This window comes from Balaenoptera musculus, chromosome 20 (assembly GCF_009873245.2).
Source record: "Balaenoptera musculus isolate JJ_BM4_2016_0621 chromosome 20, mBalMus1.pri.v3, whole genome shotgun sequence".
Classification (NCBI taxonomy): Eukaryota; Metazoa; Chordata; class Mammalia; order Artiodactyla; family Balaenopteridae; genus Balaenoptera; species Balaenoptera musculus.
In genome coordinates, this window is record NC_045804.1 from 43,391,307 (window position 1) to 43,414,540 (window position 23,234).

Genomic DNA, 23,234 nt, shown 5'->3' on the forward strand with positions numbered 1-23,234 from the left:
GATAGTTTTGATAAGGAAAATAACCTAAACTTCTGTTTCCCATTTTAATTACTGAAATCTCTAACAATGACAAAACTGTCACATAGGACAGTAAATGTATACAGTAATTCAATCAAACTTCTTGGAAAGAACACATTTAGCAATCTGGGATAATGCAGAATGACAGGAAATATAATGTGATTTAACAGTGGTTCTTTTTGTCATTTTACACAGACATCATGTTAATATTAGACCAAGGCACAAAACGTTTAGTACATAAACCAGTTTCTTTTTTAAGATCTAGCATTGGACTTCCCTGGTGGCGCAGTGGTTAAGAATCTGCCTGCCAATGCAGGGGACACGGGTTCAAGCTCTGGTTCAGGAAGATGCCACATGCCGCGGAGCAACTAAGCCCGTGTGCCACAAGTACTGAGCCTGTGCTCTAGAGCCCACGAGCCACAACTGCTGAGCCCACGTGCCACAGCTACTGAAGCCTGCACACCTAGAGCCTGTGCTCCGCAACAAGAGAAGCCACCACAATGAGAAGCCCGCTCACCACAGCGAAGAATAGTCCCTGCTCGCTGCAACTAGAGAAAGCCCGCGCACAGCAACAAAGACCCAACGCAGCCAAAAATTAATTAATTAATTAATTAATTTTAAAAAGATCTAGCATTTTTATCGCAGTCTTTTATCTTACTTTGGGGCACTTGTACCCAGTACTCTATCCTACTGTAGACTGTTTAACTTAATCAAAAAATCAAAAGTTATTTCTGACCAGATTTTGGGGGGACATAAACATTTATGTCATCAGTGTTTGTAACTAGTGAAGTGGAGCACCATTTCTTTTGTTTTCTGACTGTGTGTTCTTTTTCTTAAAGTTTTATTTATATATATAGTAAAATTCACTCATTTTAATGGTACACTTTGATGAACTTTGGTAGTTATATGCATTTGTGCAACCACCATCACAATCAGGACATTAGAATGGATCTCTAACCCTAAAAAGTTTCTTCCCATTTGTTTGCAGTTGGTCCCCTCTCCCACCTGCAACCCCAGGCAACTGTTGATTTACTTCCTGTCCCTATAGTTTTGTCTTTTCTAGAGTTTCAAACAAGTGGAATCATATAGCACATAGTCTTTTGTGTTTGACTTCTTTTACCTAGCATAATGTTTTGAAATTCATCATGTTGTTTATTAATATTTCAATTGTTTGTAATATCAAGTTGTATTACATATACTATGGATGTACTAAAATTTACCATTCATCACTTGATGGACATTTGGAGTGCACTGAATTTTTGGCTGTTATGAATTTTTGTGTACAAGTCTTTACATGGATATATATTTTCATTGTTCTTGGGTAAATACCTAGAGGTGGAATTGCTAGGTCACATGCTAAGTATATGCTTAAGTTTATAAGATACTGCCATAATGCTTTCCAACGTGTCTGTATATTCTGTATTCCCACCAGCAATGTGTGAGAGTTCAAGCTGCTCCAAATCCTCACCACCACTCTTTATTGTCAGTCTTTTTTTTTCTCCCTTATGAGCTTATATTTTATTGGAATAGAGAGACATGTCCATAATCACAGTGTAGTGTGGTTAGTGCTAAAAATGTCAGTCTTGTTAAGCTTTAGTCATTCTAGAGTGAGTGTGTAGTAGAATCTCACTGTGGCTTTAGTTTGCATTTCTTTGACTACTGATGTTGAATTTTGTTTTTCTTGTGCATATTCTCCATCTGCGTATCTTCTCTTTTATTTTGGCTGCGTTGGGTCTTTGTTGCTGTGAGCGGGCTTTCTCTAGTTGCGGCGAGCGGGGGCTACTCTTCATTGCAGCGTGCGGACTTCTCATTGCGGTGGCTTCTCTTTGTTGCGGAGCACAGGCTCTAGGCACGTGGGCTCCAGAGCGCAGGCTCAGTAGTTGTGGCTCACGGGCTTAGTTACTCTGTGACATGTGGAATCTTCCCAGACTAGGGGTTGAACCTGTGTCCCCTGCTGGCAGGTGGATTCTTAACCACTGCGCCACTGGGGAAGTCCCCTGCATATCTTCTTTTATAAAGTGTGCACGTCTTTTGCCCATTTTTAATTGGATTGTTAGTCTTTTTACTATGGAAAGAGATATAAATATTCTGGATATAGGCCTTTTGTCAGATGTTTTAAAAATATTTTCTCCCATTTAGTAGCTTGCCTTTTCATTTTCTCAGCAGTTTCTTTAGAAGAGCAAAAGTTTTTTGGTTTTTGTGTTTTTTTGTTTGTTTTTCATTTCCATTATGGTTTATTACAGGTTATTAATATAGTTCCCTGTGCTATACAAATAGGATCTTGTTGTTTATCCATTCTATATATAATAGTTTGCATCTGCTAGCCCCAAACTGCCAATCCAGCCCTCCCCTTGGCAACCACAAGTCTGTTCTCTATGTCTGTGGGTCTGTTTCTATTTCGTAGATAAGTTCATTTGTGTCATATTTTATTTATTTATTTATTTATTTATTTTTAATGCTATTCTTGTCTGCTTACATTCTTTTTTTTATTTATGTATGTATGTATGGCTGTGTTGGGTCTTCGTTTCTGTGCGAGGGCTTTCTCTAGTTGTGGCAAGCAGGGGCCACTCTTCATAGCGGTGCGGGGGCCACGCTTCATCGCGGTGCGCGGGCCTCTCACTATCGCGGCCTCTCGTTGCCAAGCACAGGCTCCAGACGCGCAGGCTCAGTAATTGTGGCTCACGGGCCGAGTTGCTCCGCGGCATGTGGGATCTTCCCAGACCAGGGCTCGAACCCGCGTCCCCTGCATTGGCAGGCAGATTCTCAACCACTGCACCACCAGGGAAGCCCTGTGTCATGTTTTAGACTCCACATATAAGTGATGTCATATGGTATTTGTCTTTCTCCTTCTGACTTACTTCGCTTAGTACAGTAATCTCTAGGTCCATCCATGTAGCGGCAAATGGCATTATTTCATTCTTTTTTGTGGCTAATATTCCAGTGTGTGTGTGTGTTTGTGTGTGTGTATCTCACATCTTCTTTATCCATTCATGTGTCGATGGACATTTAGGTTGCTTCCATGTCTTGGCTATTGTGAATAGTGTGGCAGTGAACATAGGGGGTGCATGTATCTTTTTGCATTATAGTTTTTTCTGGATATATGCCCCGGAGTAGAATTGCTGGATGATATGGCAACTCTATTTTTAGTTCTCTGAAGAATCTCCATACTGTTCTCCATAGTGGCTGCACCAATTTATATTCCCATCAACAGCATAGGAGGGTTTCCTTTTCTCCACATCCTCTCCAGCATTTATTATTTGTAGGAAGGCAAAATTTTTTATCTCAATAAAGTTCATTTCATCTTTTTTTTTTTTTTTAATTTATGTATTTATTTATTTATTTTTGGCTGTGTTGGGTCTTCTGCTGCGCACAGGCTTTCTCTGGTTGCTGCAAGTAGGGGGCTTCTCTTCATTGCAGTGCACAGGCTTCTCATTGCAGTGGCTTCTCATTGCGGAGCATGAGCTCTAGGCGTGGGGTCTTCAGTAGTTGCAGCACACAGTAGTTGTGGCGCACGGGCTTAGCTGCTCCGCGGCATGTGGGATCTTCCCAAACCAGGGCTCGAACCCGTGTCCCCTGCATTGGCAAGCGGATTCTTAACCACTGCACCACCAGGGAAGTCCATTTCATCTTTTTTTTTCCTCTTACAGCTTGTGCTTCTTTGTGTCCTATTTTAGAAATCTTTGTCTAACTCAAAGTCACAAAAATTTTCTCCTATTATTTTTTCTGAAAGTTAATAGTTTTAACTCTTATATTTAGGTCTGTGATTAACTTGGAATTAATTTTGTATATAGCGTGAGTTAAGGGTCATGTTCATTGTTCCCCATATGGTTATCCCATTGTTCCAGCACCACTGATTGAAAAACTTTCCTTCCATTGAAACTACCTTGGCCTCTCTTTGTTGAAAATCAGTTGACATGTAAGCATGGGTCTGTTTTTGGACTCTACTCTGTTTTATGTCTGTGTGTCTATCATTATGCCAATACCACACCATCTTGATTTCTGTAGCTTTATAATATGTCTCAAAATCAGGTATTGTAAGTCCTTAAAATCAGTTCTTTATTTCTTCAGAAAAGATTGCAGAATTTTGATTGGAATTGCATTGAATATAAATATCAATTTCGGAAGTTTTGCTGTTTGAGCAATATTAAGTCCTTGAAGCCGATGAACATGGATCCATGGACATAGTGTATTTTTATTTAGGTTGTCTGTAATTTCCCTTTGTAATGTTTTATAGTTCTCAGTGTATAGATCTTGCACATCTTTCATTAAATTTATTCTTAAGTATATTATTTTTTCATTCTATTTTATTGTAAATGGGGTTTTTTAAATTTTTATCTTCTGATTGTTTATTGATAGTATGTAGAAATACAATTTGATTTTGTTTATTAACCTCATATCCTGGAACTGTGCTACATTAACTTATTAGTTCTAGTAGCTTTGTTGTAGATTCCTTAGAGTTTGATATGTGTGTGAACATGTCATCTATCAATGAGGACAATTTTACTTCTTAAATTCTCACCCATATGCCTTTTATTTATTTTCCCCCTTATTGCATTGGCTAGGTACTCCAGAACACTGTTTAAATGGAGGTGGGGAGAGTGGACATCCTTGCCTTTTTCGTGATCTTAGAAAACATTGAGCCTTTCATCATTTTTTTTTTTAAGATTTTTTTGATGTGGACCATTTTTAAAGTCTTTATTGAATTTGTTACAATATTGCTTCTGTTTTATGTTTTGGTTTTTTGGCCACAAGGCATGTGGGATCTTAGCTCCCTGACCAGGGATTGAACCTGCACCCCCTGCATTGGAAGGCGAAGTCTTAACCGCTGGACCGCCAGGGAAGTCTCGAGCTTTTTATCATTGAGTATGATTTTAGCTGTTAGTTTTAATCTGGTCGAGAAAGTTATCATCTACCTTTAATTATGAAAGAATATTAATTTTTGTCAAGTGCTTTTTCTGTGTTTATTCAAACAGTTGCGTTCCTTTTCTCCTTTATTCTAATATGGTGAATTGCTTTGATTTGCAGAAGTTAAACTAACCTTGAGTTCCCAGATTAAACCCCACTTGATTGTGATGAATTTTCCTTTGTATATACCATTGGATTAAATTTGTTAACATTTCGTTAAGGATTTTTGCTACTTATGTTTTATGTTCTTGAGGTGGTCTGTAATTCTCTTCTGATGTCTGTGTCTGCCTTTTATATTAGGATAATACTGATCTTATAAAATGAATTGAATATTGTTCCTGCCTTCTTTATTTTCTGAAAGAGTTTGTGTAAAATTGGTTTTGTTTCCTTAAACATTTGATAGAATATACCAGGGAAGCCATCTGTGTCTTGAATTTTTCTTAAAGGAAGTTTTAAAAGTATGAATGCAATTTCTTTAGTTGATATAGGGTTATTAAGGTTATCTGTTTCTTCTTGGGTCAACTTTGGTCATTTGTGTCTTCCAAGAAATTTGTTCATTTCACCTAGGTTGTTAAATTTATTAGCATAAAAATTTTAATAATACTCCCTTATACTTTTAATAGCTGCAGGATCTGTAGTGATATACCCATATTCATTTCTGATACTGATAAGTTGTGGCCTCTCTTACTTTTTCTTTTTTCTTCTTGATCAGTATTGCCAGAGGCTTAGCAATTTTATCAGTCTTTTTAAAGAACTAGCTTTTGGTTTCATTAATTTTTGTCTATTATTTTTCTTTAATTGATTTCTGCCCTTTATTGGTTCCTTCCTGGTTATTTTGGATTTCATTTGCTATTCCTTTTCTGGCTTCTTAAAGTGAAAATTCAGGTTATTGATTTCGCATCTCTTTTCCTAACACAGTCATCCAAAGTGTTAAGTTTCCTTGTAAACACTGTTTTAATTGCATCCCAAATTTTGCTCTGTGGTATTTTCATTTTCCTTCCATTCAAAATATTTTGAAATTTCTTTTGTGATTTCTTGTTTGACTCACTGATTATTTAGAAGTGTGTTGTTAATTTCCAAATATTTCTGTTTTTCTCTTGATCTTATTGTTATAGATTTCTAATTTAATTCCATTATGGCTAAAGAACATTCTTTATATAATCTTTTTTTTTTTTTAATTGTGTTGGGTGTGATAATGGTATTGTGGTATGTAGGAGAATGACTTTTTTTTTTAATTAATTATTTTTGGCTGTGTTGGGTCTTCGTTTCTGTGCGAGGGCTTTCTCTAGTTGCGGCAAGCGGGGGCCACTCTTCATCGCGGTGCACGGGCCTCTCACTATCACGGCCTCTCTTGTTGCGGAGCACAGGCTCCAGACGCACAGGCTCAGTAGTTGTGGCTCACGGGCCTAGTTGCTCCGCGGCATGTGGGTTCCTCCCAGACCAGGGCTCGAACCCGCATCCCCTGCATTAGCAGGCAGATTCTCAACCACTGCGCCACCAGGGAAGCCCAGAACATTCTTTATATAATCTTAATCTTTTTTAATTTATTGAAATGTTTTACAGCTCAGGATATGGTCTATCATGGTAAACATATAGCGTATGCTTATGAAAAGAATTTCTATTCTGCTGTTGTTGAGTATGATGTTCTATAAATACAAAGTAAAGAAAGGTCAGCTATGTCTTTTCTGATATATTGCCTAGCTGTTTTGCCAATTACTGTGAGAGGTGTTAAAATCACAATTATAGTTGTGGAATGATCTGCTTCTCTTTTTAGTTCTGTGAATTTTAGTTTCATTTATTTTGAAGCTCTGTTATTGGCCACATGCACACTTATGATTGCTGTGTCTTCCTGACAAATTGTCCTCTATGTATATAGCATGCCTCTCTTTGTATTTTGAATAAATTTTGTCCTGAAATCTGTTTTATCTAATATTAATATTCCGGCCTTCTTATGCTTACTGTTTACATGGTGTATTATTTTCCATCCATTTACTTTTACCCTATCTGTCTTTATGGTTTAACTGTGTCTCTTTGAATATTTATTTATTTATTTATTTATTTTCTAGCTAGCTAGCTAGCTAGCTGCGCCGGGTCTTTGTTGTGACATGCGGGACCTTTAGTTGCAGCATGCGGGATCTAGTTCCCTGACCAGGGATCGAACCTGGGCCCTCTGCATTGCGAGTGTGAAGTCTTAACCACTGGACCACCAGGGAAGTCCCTGTGTCTCTCATAGACAGCACAGAGTGGGTATTGTTTTATTATGCATTCTGACAGTCTCTGCCTTTTAACTGGAATTTTTAGTCCATTAATGTTTAATATAATTAGTGATATGGTTAGGTTTGGGTTACCATATTATTTTTTGTTTTCTGTTGTCTCCTGTTTTTTGTTTTTATGTTCCTTTTTGCCTACCCCCCTCACTTTTGGATTATTTGAAGTATATTTTTAGAATTTGACTTCAATTTCCTTTTGGTATTTTGGCTGTACTTCTTTGCATTATGTTTTTAGTAGTTGCCCTAGGGATGGTGGTATACATCCTTAGCTTTTTACAGCTCACCTACAATTAATAACATACCACTTCTCATTAAATATTGAAATCTTGCAGTGTTATAGCTCTCAAACCATCTCATCCTTTATATTATAGTTGTTATATGTAGTACATTATGAACCATAAAATAGTGATACAGGTTTTTCTTTGAACTGTTTAATGGTTTATAAAGAATTAAGAGGAAAAGGCAATCAGGAAAAAAGTTTTTGCATTAACCAGATAGTTATCATTTTCAGTGTTCTTTATTGTTTTCTGAGGATCCAAGTTTTTATCTGGTATCAATTCCCTTAAGTCTAAGGAAATTTCTTTGGCATTTTTTGTATTGTAGGTCTGCTGCCAATTAATTTTCTTAATTTTTAAAACAGTCTGTGAACATTTTTATTTTGCCTTTATTCTTGGAAGGATATTTTCACTGAGTATATGGAAGTATGAGTTATTTTTTCTTTCAAAGGCATTTCAAAGATGTTATTCCACTTTCTGTTGGCCTTCCATGATTCCTGATAAGAAGTAGGTTGTAAATCAGTGTATTTTTTTACCTTGTATATAATATGTTGTTTTTCTCTTGCTGCCTTCAAGATTTGCTCTTAATGTTTGTATATCAATAGTTTGACTATGATGCTTTCATCAAATTTGGGAAAATTACAATCATTATTTCCTAAAATATTTTTTCTGTCCCATTTTCTTTCTCTACTCCTTGTGGCATTCCAGTTAGAAATATGCTGGCCTGTTTAATCTAATCATATAGGTCCCTGAGACTGTTCTTTTATTTTTAAAAAATGTTGTGTGTGTGTGTTCTTCATCTTGGATCATTTCTATTGACCTATCTTCATGTTCACTAACTTTTTCCTCTGCTGTTTCCATTTGGCTGTTAAGTTCATTCATTGAATTTTTTTTTCTTTTCCAGAAACTGAACTTTTCAGCTCTAGAACTTGCTTTTGTCTTTTTGGCTTTATTTTTCTACTGAGATTTCTTATTTTCTGATGAGATTTTTCATTTATTAAGAGCATGTTTTGATTTATTTTATTGAGGATCATAACAGCCATTTTAAAATCTTTGCTTTTTGTTTAAACCTCTGGTTCATCTCAGAGTCAAACTTGCCAAATTTTATTTTCTCTTGAGCATGTGTTCCGTTATCTTGGTTCTTCATATATTAGATAGTTTGGGATTGTATCCTGGACATCATGAATGTTGTGTTGTAGAGTGTCTAGATTCTGTTACTCTCCTCCAGTCAGTGTTTCTTTTTTTAAATAATGGGCCATATATATTTTTCTGTGAAGTCCCTATTTATGCCCTTTGCCCATTTTTTTTCTATTGAGCTGTTTCTTATCAATTTGTAAAAACTTTTATATGTGAAAGATAAGTATCATATTTTAAAATGTTTTCCTGGTTTTCTTTTTTTCTTATAGTGCTTATAATTCTTACATAGTCAAATTTGACAGATTTTTATTTTATGACTAATGCTTTTTGTTATACTTAGAAAGGTCTTGCCCATTTTAAGAGCATATAACTATGGGACTCCCCTGGTGGTGCAGTGGTTAAGAATATGCCTGCCCATGCAGGGGACACGGAGTCGATCCCTGGTCCAGGAAGATCCCACATGCCGCGAAGCAACTAAGCTTGTGCGCCAGAACTACTGAGCCTGCACTCTAGAGCCCACGAGCCACAACTACTGAAGCCCACGTGCCTAGAGCCCATGCTCTGCAACAAGAGAAGCCACCACAATGAGAAGCCCGCGCACCACAACAAAGAGTAGCCCCTGCTTGCCGCAACTAGAGAAAGCTCACGTGCAGCAACGAAGACCCAACACAGCCAAAAATAAATGAATTAATTTGAAAAAAAAAAGAATGTATAACTATTCATCTGTCTTTTTTTCTAGTGATTTTATGGCTTTATTTTCTACTTTCAAATATTCAGTCTATCTATATTTTTTTGTTTGTTTTGGCATAAAGATTAGGTAAAGATATAACTTTTCCCCCCTAAAGTAATTAGTTAGTTGTCCCAGCACCATTTGTTGCATAATATATCCCTTTTCTGTTGATTTGATACATTTATCATTCTGTAAAATTTTATATCTAATTGGGTCTGTTTCAGAATTTTCTGTTTTTTAAAATTGTCATGTATTTATGTTCTAATACCACACTGTAATACTATAACTTTTATAGCTTGTTACATTTCATATCTGAAAAGCAAAGCATCTTATTTTATCATTTTTGTAGCTATTTATCACTGTTTATTCTTTTAGATAAATCTTAGAACCTGTTCCAGTTATCTGTTGCTGCATAACAAACTACTCCAAACTTAGTGACTTAAAACTCAGTAATTTTATTTGTTCACAATCTGTGGGCCAGGTGTTCAGGCAGGGTTGGCTGGGAATTCTGCTCCACATGACGTTGACTAGGGTCACTTGGTGTGGTATTCACCTGTGAGTTTGTCTAGTCTGAAGGGTTAATGGGTTTGTGTCTAAGAATTTATGGCCATCTTTAATCTGCCACAGAATCATTTTATCAGATTTTCTCCAAAATCATTTTGGAGTATTAATTGTAATTTTGTTAAATTTATAAATGAATCGATAATTTACATCCTAGTACTATTTTCCCACTTAACTATGGCTGTGTAACACCACCTGAAAACTTAGAGCTAAAAAACGACATGCTCCTGAATCTGCAGTCTGATGAGGAGGGCCCAGTGGGGATGGCTAGTTTCTGCTGCATTTGGTGTCAGCATGGACAGTTACAAGGCTGAAGGCTGGAATCATCAGAAGGCTTCCTTACATAAATGGTGCCTAGACTGGGAAGATTCAGACAGCTGGGGATGGAAGAACTAGGGCTCCTGAAGCATCTTTTTCACTTGTGGTCATTTCAGCATGATGGCTGCAGGATAGCCAGACTTCTTACATGGTAGCTCAGCTCAAAAGGCCAAGAGAGAGGTCTTGTTTGATTGGTTTGTGTTTGGGAGAATTTCAGCATTTGAATAACACAAGTCACAAGCCTTCCCCCAGATTCAAGGAAAGGGAAGAAAATAGGCCCATCTCTCTGTGAGCGAAATGGCAATGTTTTGAAGAGTTTTGAAGAACATGTGAGACTAGTACTATTATCGTGGCCATTTTTGGAAAAGAATCTGCCGCACTCTTCTCTTTCAGGCACGTGGTTTATTCTGTTTATTCAAGTTATCTTTTGGGTTTTTCTGTAAGATTTTACATTTTTATATATCTATATCCATTTATTACCTATCTATCCTCATCCCTTATTAGAATTATTCCTGTATATCTTCAATCATTGAGGATCTTTTTTCGATGTTACAGTTTTTTCATTTTTGATATGATTTTGACATTGAAAAAGGCTTTGTCTTTGCAAATCAGATTAGTAGAACATCTCCAATGTTATATAAATTTATTCTACCTTCCTTATGTGCTGTAGTAACTCTTTAGAGGACTTTTAGGTTACATGTTTAAGAATAGCCATTTGAAAAGGGAATAGCACTTCTGGTTTTTTGGTCCAGTGTAAGAGAGTTTAGAAGTCGCCATTCTGTTCTAAACAACAGTGGTGAAGTGGAAGGAAGTTTTATTTTGTATCAGTCTTGCAACTTTATATATAGTGTTAAAAATGTTGTGAGAGTGACAAGGATGAGTCCTGTAGATTGCTCTCTGGAAGTTTAGACATTGAGAATATGCATTGCGTGCCTTTTTACTTAAAAAATTAAAATATTTTTTGCACTCACTTTTTAAAATTATGGTTTATTTTTTCTGAACTTTGAAACTTCTGTAACGTGAAAATTTTTGTTTGAAAGTTATTTGTATTCAGCCATATATTAAAAACAGTTCAAGAGAGCTGCTTCAGATAGTCACTACATATTTAAAGTTCTAGAGATTTAATTAAGGGAATTTTTAATGTATATTTATAAATGATATAATAACGGATTTGGAAATATGCTTACATTTTAAATTTTGTCTGGTTATCACAGTGGTGGCAAATTAATGTCATTGATGAACTTTTGAAACCAAGTTCTGAATAAATACTTTTGAAAACAGGCAAAACTCTACTCTCTTCCTAAACTTAGCAGGTTTGTAGGTTATACTTCTGTTCCAAGGGAGATAGTTTTAAGATTGATAAGCTCTTTGAAGAATTTATTCTGACCACTTTACCTACTAATTTTTGACTCACACCTTTATCATTTTGTATACTCTCATTCTATTTGTATTATTGGTTGTAGTTGCTACTTAATAAGTGAAACACTTCAGAATTCCTTTTCAACTTGAGATTCCCCATTTACCCTTTGTCTGGTGATGAATGTTTCCTGCCTGATGTTCACTTTATTATATTGGTCACCGAAACTACTATATTCTCTAAGAGCAGGCAGGGATTTTAAGATACCATCTTGGACTAGATGTAAAGCTGCCTTTCTAGCCTCTTTCTTAGGTAGACCTTGGCAGTTCTTATTTCTCTGGTTTGTTTCTCCTGGGGATTTGTGTGACCTGATAACAAATTGCTATATATAAACAATCATTTTTACGTTATCAAAGTGGGGCCAGTCACTGGAAGACGGGCTAGATTTTAGTTATCTTTATTAGATGTTGTAAGTGGTGGTTTTCAGATAGACTTTTTTTGGCAAACAAACTTGACATTTCTCATCCTCATGACTTTGATGGTTAGCTTCATCTTTCCTGAAGTGAAACTGACAATAAGCAGAGCAAGGCTCTCAAGGAGTGATTCAGGATTCATGTGGAAGTAATTTGCAGTTATTTGATAGGAGGTGGTAGTAATAGTCTTGAAATCTTTTTATATGGAACCCTGTAGGTTCCATATAAAAAAGCCTTTCTTTTCCCTGGGATGGTATTTTGGATATAAGTAGCAAAAGAAACTCTAAGAACAAACTCACGTTGTCCTAGTTCTAAATCCATTTTGTGGTTTTCTTTTGGTCACTTTTTCTGACCTTCCACTACTAAAACTGTTGCGCCATTAAATCCCAGTTTAATTCTGCTAGCCTTCTGTTCTTCAGGTGTTCTCCTCAGTAAAATGCCAGGCAGCAGACTATTTTCCTGTATTCAGCTGCATTCTGCATGACTATCTTGATTACTACACTGAATCTTCACCTTGGTTCAAGGTTTTCTGTCTTAGCTGAAGAGAAAGGAGACAGGCACCTACTTTCACCCAGTGCTGTCTTTCAAATTCATATCCCAGAGGAGGACTGAAAATCTTCCTACCACGTAATAATATACACCTGATATTCTAACTGTGGTATAACAGGTGGCTAATGAGCTGTAGCTGAAGCAAATGAATTCCTCTGTACCTGAGATTTTATAGTTTGTAATTATATTATTTATATATATATATATAGGCTATATATATATAGGCTGGTAATATAAAATTTTTAAATTGTTGTTTGGTCCAAAGGCTGGTATGCTTCAGATCTAAACCTAGGATGGTATCTTCTTCTTCCCTCCAGCTGTCTTTTCAAGTGGGAGAAAATATGGATTACTCTTCAAAGGGATACAGGGGTCATTTGCTGGTGAAAAATGGATTTGGGAAAAAGTAAGGAGTCAGTCATCAGTTACACCCCTGCCAAGGTGTTTGGGCAGCCAAATCCTCCCCCTGTCATTTCTTGAGTGAGCCATGAAGAAGACCTGGTGATTTACCCATCGACTGGCCATAGAAGAAAGCCCTTGTTATCTGTTAACAGCAACATTCCATTCCACCCCCATTTCCCCAGGTGGGTCTGTGGTAGACATTGTTAGCTAATTATGATCACCCTGCTCATTAGAGCCCGTTTGCTCCCTGCATTATGCCAGCAGGCTTTTCTGCCCAGAGCCAAGGGTGAATTTAGCCCTATGCTAGAACACCAAGATATGAAAAAAATTGTTTGCAATGTTTGATGTTCCTATTGGGGGTGATTTATTTCATTTCCATATTATGGTTGAAGAACCTAGCATAAAATACTTTGAATTATGATTTGTGTGCCTCATTATATCTATGTTGTTGAAAACATACCTCAATTTGTTAAATTTTCCTAGTTTTGGGAACTCCCTGGCGGTCCAGTGGTTAGGACTCCATGCTTTCACTGCCGAGGGCACAGGTTCGACCCCTTGTCAGGAAACTAAGATCCCATAAGCCCCGCGGCCAAAAAGAAAATTATCTTAGTTTTTAGAATATTTTTGCATATTCAGAACTTATTATCCTCAACTAAATTGTTTATTACACAGTGTGCTTTATTTATATGAACAAAATAGTGCTTTCCTGTACATTTAAAATCATTTTCAATTCATATATAATGAAAATACATAAAGTATCTCAAAATTTCTTTTGTAAAATTGGGATATGTCTTACACACCATTCTTATATGCCAGCAGATGTGTTCCAGGTTACATAACAGGAAACCATGGGAAACAAAAACTGATAAATGCAAGAGCTATATACCATAACAGTTGAGTAGGAAACAACATCTCACTGTTAAAATTTCTTTCTTTTTATATTTATTTAATTTATTTATTTGGCTGCACCAGATCTCTTAGTTGTGGCATGCAGGATCTTTAGTTGCAGCATGCAGGATCTTTTAGTTGCGGCATGCAGGATCTTTTTTAGTTGTGCAATGTGGGATCTTTAGTTGTGGCATGCGAACTGTTAGTTATGACATGTGGCATCTAGTTCCCTGACCAGGGATCGAACCCCGGCCCCCTGCACTGGGCGTGCATAGTCTTAGCCACTGGACCACCAGCGAAGTCCCTCACTATTAAAATTTCGATTCAAATAAATCAAAAACTAATTGCTCTCAGTAACATAATAAGGTAAATTTTTGAGAGAATGAAATGGAAATAGTAGGCGTGTGTGCTTTAGTGCAGATTTGAATACACACAATTTTTTAGTAAATACTTTCAGCATAAATTTTACATGCAGCATCTTCATATTATGGTACAAAAACTAAGAAATGAGTAGCAAAACATAGCTGGTTTTCAACCAGACAAAAAAGAGAAATACATACTACAGAAGGCTATGTACTACTTGAAAGACATTAAAAACCCCCATCACCAATTTTTCAGCTCGTAAGACTGGCAAAGCTAAACTTAGAGTTTTGTTCAACTCTACCTGCCTGTTTCAACAAGAAAAAAAAACCTATATATAATGGACCAGCTAATCTCAAAAGGATCTATGAAAAGAACAGAGTGATAAGGTAGACAAAATTAACATAACTACTGAAATGGATAGCATTTATAAAAATTTAGAAACTAGACTTTAAAAATCTAGAACACTACACAACTAGATACTTTGAATAAATCAATTGTAATAGGAAACACAAGACAATTTGCTAGGATCACTGGTGAATATTTTTTAACATATAATACCTATATCATAAATAGCTACAAAACACTGAAAGCTACTAATTTATTTTGTGAGGCAGACAGATACGGTGCCTGGTAAGGACAGAACATAGAAATGAAGGCCAGTCTTCCAAAAGGAACATGAAAAGACGCTGAACGTCGCTAATTATTAGAGAAATGCAAATCAAAACTACAGTGAGGTACTACCTCACACTGGTCAGAATGGCCATCATTTTAAAAAATCTACAAATAACAGATGCTGGAGAGGGTATGGAGAAAGGGGAACCCTCCTACATTGTTGGTGGGAATGTGAATTGGTGCAGCCACTGTGGAAAACTATGGAGGTTGCTCAAAAAACTGAAAATAGAGTTGCCAGATGATCCAAAAATCATCATTATCTTCTGTATCCCTTAACTAATTATCATAATCATAGTTATTGATATTTTTTACTACTTTTGTCTTTTAACCTTCATACTAGCTTTATAAGGGATTAATCCACTATCTTTACTATATATTTACCTTTCCAGTGAGATTTATTCTTTTGTATGTGTTCTTTGTTTTTCTTTGGCTGCACCATGCAGCATGCGGGATCTTAGTTCCCCGACCAGGGATCAAACTCATGCCCCCTACAGTGGAAGCATGGAGTCCTAACCACTGGACTGCCAGGGAAGTCCCCTAATATGTGTTCTTGTTACTAATCAGTGCTATTTCTTTTCAGCTAAAAGAGGTCTCTTTAACGTTTCTTATAAGACCAGTTTAGTGGTGATGAACTCCTTTGCTTCTCTGGAAATCTTTTTTCAGAATCTCTCCTTCACTTCTGATTAATAATGTTGCTGGGTAGAATATTCTTTTTTTTTTTTTTTTAATATATATTTATTTATTTATTTGGCTGCAACAGGTCTTAGCTGCAGCATGTGGGATCTTTAGTTGTGGCATGCAGGATCTAGTTCCCTGACCAGGGATCACACCCGGGCCCCCTGCATTGGGAGTGCGGAGTCTTAACTACTGGGCCACCAGGGAAGTCCCAGGAAGATATTCTTTGTTGGAAGTTTTTTTTCTTTCAGCTCTTTGAATATATCATGCACAACCTTCTGGCCTACAAGTTTCTGCTGAAAGATCTGCTCATAGCCTTAGGGGGGGTTACCTTGTATGTAACAAGTTATTTTTCTCTTGCTGCCTTTGATATTCTCTCCTTGTCTTTAAATTGGCATTTTTAATTATAATGTGCCTTGGTATGGGTTTTTTTGGATGTTTCTTATTTGCAGCTCTTCGGGCTTCCTGGATCTGAATGTCTGTTGATTTTAGCCATTATTTCCTTAAATAATATTTCTGCCCCTTTCTCTCTGTTTTCTCCTTCTGGAAGCCCTATGATGCAAATGTTAGGCCATTTGATGTTGTCCCATAAAAGTTCCTTAAGCCATCTTCACTTTTTCTCATTCTTTTTTCTTTTTGCTGTTCTAACTGGGTGAGTTCCACTGCCTTCTAGAAGTCGACTGATTCTTTATTCTGCTTCATCTAGTCTGTTGTTGAACCCCTCTAGTGTATTTTTCAGTGCTGTTATTGTATCCCTCAGCTCTGTGATTTCTAAATATTTGCTACATTCTTATATTTTCCATTTCTTGTTGAAGTTCTCACTGTGTCTATCCATTCTTCTCCCCAGATCAGTGAGCATCTTTAGGACCATTACTTTGAACTCTTTATCAGGTAAATTACTTAACTCTGTTGTTTCATTAAGGTTTTTTTCCGTGAGGTTTTATCTTGTTCTTTCATTTAGGACATATTCCTCTGTTTCTTCATTTTGCTTTACTCTATGTTGGTTTCTATACAGTAGATGAAGCAACCACATCTCCCAGTCTTGAAGGACTGGCCTGTGTAGGAGATGAACCTTATCATTCAACCCTACTTCAGCTCTTGGTTGTCTCTCAAACCTTTGTGATTGTCCAAGCAGCTTATTACATTTTTAATAGTTCCTAATAGTTGAGGATGTGCTAAGACCTGTCAGTGTCCCAAAAGGGAGGGTCTCAGCACCCAGATTCAGGACAACTAGAAGCCAGATCCTCAGGCATCAGCTTTTAAATGTATGCAAATATATACAATCTTTTGGGACCACACGTATAAGCCCTGCTGGCCACCAGAGCCAGGAGGGGTAGAGGTGTTCCCAGCAGCAGTAACAAAAATCAAGGCACCAGATGGGGTATGAGCTTCTTTCTGGGTGACACAAATCATTACAGTCCCATGGGACCAGGACACAAAATCCTCTGGCCTCCAGAGCCAGGCAGTCAAGAGGCATCCCCTAAGTGGCAGTCACAAAAATCAGGGCACTAGACATGATACTTTAGCTTACTCTGTATATGTGAACAATAAAACTTTAATGGCAAGCATAAAAGAAGTTAGAATAAATGAGGACTTATACCCTGGCTAATGGGAAGGCCAAATATACTAAGATCCCATGTTTACCTTATGTATTTAATATTTAATATTTAACCAAGTAAGATACATATCTTAAAACCTTGCTACCAGTAAAATCAGCATCACCTGGAAGCTTGTTATAAATGCAGAACCTCAATTCACCACTGCAGACTTAGTGAATCAATCTTCATCTTAAGACTTTAAGAATTCTGGGTGATTCTTATGTACCTAAAGTTATAGAAGCACTGTGTTTAAAGCAGTAGTTCTTGAATCTGAGTAAAGTCAGAGTCAGCTGGGAGCTTTTAAAAATACAAATTCTGGGGTTTCCCTGGTGGCGCAGTGGTTGGGAGTCCGCCTGCCAGTGCAGGGGACACGGGTTTGAGCCCTGGTCCGAGCCCTGGTCCGGGAAGATCCCACGTGCCGTGGAGCAACTAGGCCTGTGCGCCACAGTTACTGAGCGTGCGCTCTAGAGCCCACGAGCCACAACTACTGAAGCCTGCACGCCTGGAGCCCGTGCTCCGCAGCAAGAGAAGCCACCACAATGAGAGGCCCGCGCACCACAGCGAAGAGTAGCCCCCACTCGCCGCAACTAGAGAAAACCTGTGTGCAGCAACGAAGCCCCAATTCAGCCAAAAATAAATAAATAAATTAATTTTTAAAAAAATACAAATTCTTAGGAAGTAATGAAATTGGGTTGTTTCGTTTTTGTGTTTCTTTTCGTAAAGCCTACCAGTTGATTCTGATGTGCTAAATTTGATGGTAGCTGCTTTAAAGAATTTGATTATATGGCAATAATGTATATATGAAGAAGTTATAAGACATATTAAGTGATAATTATCAAATAGTATTGGTTGAAAAATAAACAAGTAAACCATAAAACAAAGTAGCAGTTCCAAAGATTGATTCATGGATTCATTCATTCAGTTCCAAAAATTAATTCCTCATTGCATACATTATAGGAATTTCCAGATGAATTAGAGATTAACAAAACGCTGATATTAAGAGAAAAAAGAGAGAGAAGTTATGATTTTTCTGTATTCTTTGAAATGTGAAATCTCTGTGGATAAATGGAAAAACTATATAAATATCAAGGGGGGAATTATATAGCATAAAATCAGAATAGGGTCTAGAATATTGTAAACAGTCAGTATTCTGAGGTGACGTTTTTGTTTTAACAGCTTTAGTGAAGCATAATTTACTTACCATAATATTCACCCATCATGAGTATGTAATAATTCTGTAATTTTTAGTAAATTTCCACTGTTATGCAATCATCACCCCGACCCAATTTTAGAACATTTTCATTACCCACAAAACTTAACCATTTGTGGTCAGTCACCCATTCCAGTTCCCAACCCTGAGCAACTACTGATATGCTTTCTGTCTCTCTAAATGTCTCTTCCAAAAATTTCTTATAAATGGTATTATATATTACGTGGTCTTTTGTGTTTGGCTTCTCTCACTTAGCATAATGTTTTTGAGGTTTAGCCATGTAAGTAGTAGCTTGTAAGGAAGTAGTAGTTTGTTCCTTTTTATTCTATTGTATAGATGTACCATAGTTTGTTTATCCATCCACTAGTTGATGGATTTGACTCCAGTTTTTTGGCTATAATACCGCTATGAATATTCACATAGAAATCTTTGTGTGAACATATATTTTCATTTCCCTTGTGTAAATATATGAGTAGATTTGCTGAATCATATGATAAGTTTATTTTAACTTTTTCAGAAACAACCAAACTGTTTTCCAAAGTGGATGTACCATTTTACATTTCCACCGGTAACATATGAGGGTTCCAGTTTTGATTGGAATTGCACTGAATCTGTAGGTCACTATGGGGGGATTGCCATCTTAACATTGAGTTTTCCAATTTATGAATATGAAGTGTTCTCTCTGTTTAAATCTTCTGTAATTTATTTCAGCAATATTTCATAGTTTGCTGTATATCTTACACTTCGTTTGTTGAACTTGTTCCCTAAGTATTTTATTTGATTTGATTCTGTTGTGAATGGAATTGTTTTCTTAATTTCATTTTCAGATTGTTCATTGCTGGCATGTAGAAAAAATGGGTTTTTGTATAATAATCTTGTATCCTGCAACCTTGATAAACCTGTTTATTAGTTTAAGTACTGTTTTTGTGTATTCCTTAGGGTTTTCTACATAGAGGATCATGTCATCCGCAAATAAAATCAGTTTTAGATCTTCCTTTCCAATTTAGATTTTTAAAAAAAAAAATTTTTTTGGGGGGGGGCCATTTTTCCACTGATGAGACCCTCCAGTAAAATTTAAATAGACGTGGCTGGAGCAGACATCTTTGCCTTGTTCCTTGACCTTAAGGGGAAGCATTCAGTCTTTCATTGTGAAGTAAGATATTAGCTCTGTTTTTCATATGCCCTTTATCAGGTTGAAGAAGTTTTCTGTTTCTAGTTTGTTGAATGTTTTTATCATAAATGGGGGTTGGATTTTATGTTGCTGGATTGGACTTCCTACTCACGGATGTTTTCATTAATATTCTTGAAGGATATTAAGCTATAGTTTTTATCTCTTGTGATAAAGGAATTCAGTCCTTTTGTCATTGTCTGACTTTGGCTTCATAGAATGAGTTGGGAAGTGGTCCCTTCTCAGTTTCTGGAAGAATTTGTGAAAGACTGGTACTGTTTCTTCATTAAATGTTTGATATAATTGACCAGTGATGCCATCTGGACCTGGGCTATTCATTGAGGGAATTTTTTTTTTTTTAAGTATTTTTTTAAAGGTTTTTTTTTTTTTTTTAAATTTTATTTATTTATTTATTTATTTATCTATGGTTGTGCTGGGTCCTCGTCCCTGCGTGAGGGCCCTCTCCAGCTGCGGCAAGCGGGGGCCACTCCTCATCGCGGTGCGCGGACCCCCCACTATCGTGGCCCCTCCCGCTGCGGAGCACAGGCTCCAGACGCGCAGGCTCAGTAATTGTGGCTCACGGGCCTAGCTGCTCCGCAGCATGCGGGATCCTCCCAGACCAGGGCTCTTACCTGTGTCCCCTGCATTGGCAGGCAGACTCTCAACCACCGCGCCACCAGGGAAGCCCCAAGGGAATATTTTTAATTAATAATTTGTGTAGGGTTAGTAGAGATGTCCCCTTTTACATTCCTGATTTTGTCCATTTGTATCTTTGTTTTTTCTTGATCAGTTTAGCTAAAGGCTTATCAACATTTTTTGACCTTGTCAAAGAACGAACTTTTTATTTCATTGATTTTCTTGATGTGTTTTTTTCTTTATTGTTTCCATTGTGATTTTGTTATTTCCTCTTGCTTGCTTTGGGTTTAATATGCTCTTTTTCTAGTTGTCTGTAGATAAAAGCTTATATCTCACTGATTTGAGGGCTTTATTTTCTATATAACTGATTAAAGGAAATTAAGGGAATTTTACATTAAGGGAAAATTACATTTTCCCTCGAAGCAGTGCTTTAACTGCATCCAGTAAATTTTGAGATATTGTGTTTTAATTTTTATTCAATTCAGGTATTTTCTAATTTCTTTGTGATTTCTTCTTTGTTTTGTTTCATATTCTAATATTTGGGGATTTCTAAAATTTCTAACATCTGTAATTTAATTCTACTGTGGTCTGAAAAACATATTTTTGTTTCAGTCCTTAGTTTATTGAGACTTGTTTTTTGACTTAGCATTTGGGCTTTCCTAAGGAACATTCTGTGTGTGCTTGGAGAAAAATGGGTATTCTGTTCTTGTTGGGTAGAGTGTTCTGAAAATGTCACTTAGGTAAACTTAGTCGATGGTATTTTTTTAACTCTTTTCTGTCCTTGCTTAATTTCTGTTTAGTTGTTTTATCTTTGAGAGTGGGGTATTAAAACTTCTAAATATAATTATTGAATTGTCTGTTTCTTCTCTTCTGTCAAGTTTTGCTTTGTGAATTTTGAGAGTCTATTTTTAACTATGTAGACCATTTGTAATTATCGTATATGTGTTTACTCTTTTATCTTTATGAAATGTCCCTCATTGTCTCTAGTAATATTTGTCTTAAAATCTGTTCTGTTTTGTATTAACATAGCTTCTGCAGCTCTCTTGTGGTCACCATTTTTATGGTATGTCTTTTTACCTCTTTTAACTTCCAACCCATTTTTATTGTTAAATCTAAAGTGTGTCTTTTGTAGACAGCATATAGTTGAATCTTGCTTTTTAAAAATTGTCAACCTTGGGACTTCCCTGGTGGCGCAGTGGTTAAGAATCTGCCTGCCAGTGCAGGGGACACAGGTTCGATCCCTGGTCCGGGAAGATCCCACATGCTGTGGAGCAACTAAGCCCATGCGCCACAACTACTGAGCCTGTGCTCTAGAGCCTGCGAGCCACAGCCGCTGAGCCCGCGTGCCACAACTACTGAGGCCCATGTGCCTAGAGCCCATGCTCCGCAACAAGAGAAGCCACCGCAATAAGAAGCCCATGCACCACAACGAAGAGTAGCCCATGCTCACTGCAGCTAGAGAAAGGCCACGCGCAGCAACGAAGACCCAGCGCAGCCAAAAATAAATAAATAATAAACAAATAAATTTATTTTTTAAAAAAACTTAAAAAAAATTGTCAATCTCTGCTTTTTATTGAAGTGTTTAATCCATTCCCATTTAGTGTAATTATTGATTGAATTTACATTTGCCATTTTGCTACAGTATTTGTTTTCTATATATCTCATTTCTTTTGTTGCTACAGCCTTCCTTTTTATCTTTTGTGTTAAACAAATCCATATTTCAAAATTGTATTTCTTGTCTTGTGTCAACTTTTTCATTTGACCATTTTAACTCATCTCTTGATTTTTTTTTTTTTAATCCTTCTTTGGTTTTTTAGTTATTTTATTATTTGTTGTTCTAGGGATTGCAGTGTGCATCTTAATTTCTGAACAATCTATATCAGATTAATAGTATTTTAATTCTGGTAGAATGCAACAACTTTGCTCCAATATAGCTCAGTTCCCTCCCCCTATTGTGCTGTTATTGTCATATATATTACATCTATATATGTTAAAACCAACAATATATTGTGCTATTTATCCACGTATTTGCCATTTCTTGTTTTTCATTTCTTCCTGTGGATTTGAGTTACCTTCTGGGGTCATTTCCTTTCAGACCAAAGGGATTCTTTTTATTTCCTGTAAAGCAGACCTGCTGGCAACAAACTCTTTTAGTCATTACTTATCTTGGATTGTTTTCACTTTGCCTCTATTTTTGAAGGACAGGGTCTTTTTTAACAGAATATAGAATTTTTGCCTGCCCCACTACCACCACTGCAATTATGGGGTTCCACTTCCCTCTAGTCTTCGTTATATCTGATGAAAAGTCAGTCATTAATTGTGTTGGTTTTCTTCATATTTCAATTATTATCTTTGTCTTTAACTTGATCTGTGGTTGACTATGAAGTGTCTAGGTGCAGAATTCTTGTGTCTATCCTACTTGGGAGTTTTTGAGTTTTGTATATTGTTCTTCATCAGATTTTGAAAGTTTTAAACCATTATTTCTTCAAATATCTTTTTTTCTGCTCCTCTCTCTCTCTCCTTTTTTCATGGTACTCCCATTAGATGTATGTTGGTACATTCAGTGTTATTGCATAGCTCTCTGAGGCTCTGTTCATTTTTTTTTTTTCAAATTTTTCCTCTCCTTTCTTGAGATTGTATAATTTCTATGAATCTGTCTTTTATGTTCACTGATTTTTTTTTTTTCTTCTGCTATCCGAAATCTGCTTTGGGCCAATCTAGTGAATTTTTCATTTCTAATATTGTATTTTTCAACTTTAGAGTTTGTTTCCTTTTTTGTAGTTTCTATTTCTGTATTGAGATTTTCTATTGTTGTGTCACTGTCACCATATTTTTCTTTAATTCTTTGAACATATTTATAATAACTGCTTTTGAAATTTTTCTGAATACAGCATCTGGGCCCACTCAGAAACAGTTTCTGTTGACTGCTTTTCCCCCTGAGTATGGGTCACATTTTCCTATTTTTTTTTTTAACATGTCTTGTAATTTTTGTTGTTGTTGTTGTTAAAATTGGACATATTTGGTAATATATT

General features: G+C 36.5%; 1 protein-coding gene and 1 non-coding gene across 3 annotated transcripts in view; one reads left to right on the plus strand and one right to left on the minus strand.

Moving 5' to 3' along the window:
* NLK (nemo like kinase) overlaps window positions 1–23,234 on the plus strand; it is a 147,015-nt gene that overhangs the window by 54,226 nt on the left and 69,555 nt on the right. The gene's annotated exons all lie outside the window — the stretch shown is intronic.
* TRNAA-CGC lies at window positions 7,064–7,136 on the minus strand. Its single transcript has one exon. It is a non-coding gene; the product is annotated as a tRNA-Ala (tRNA).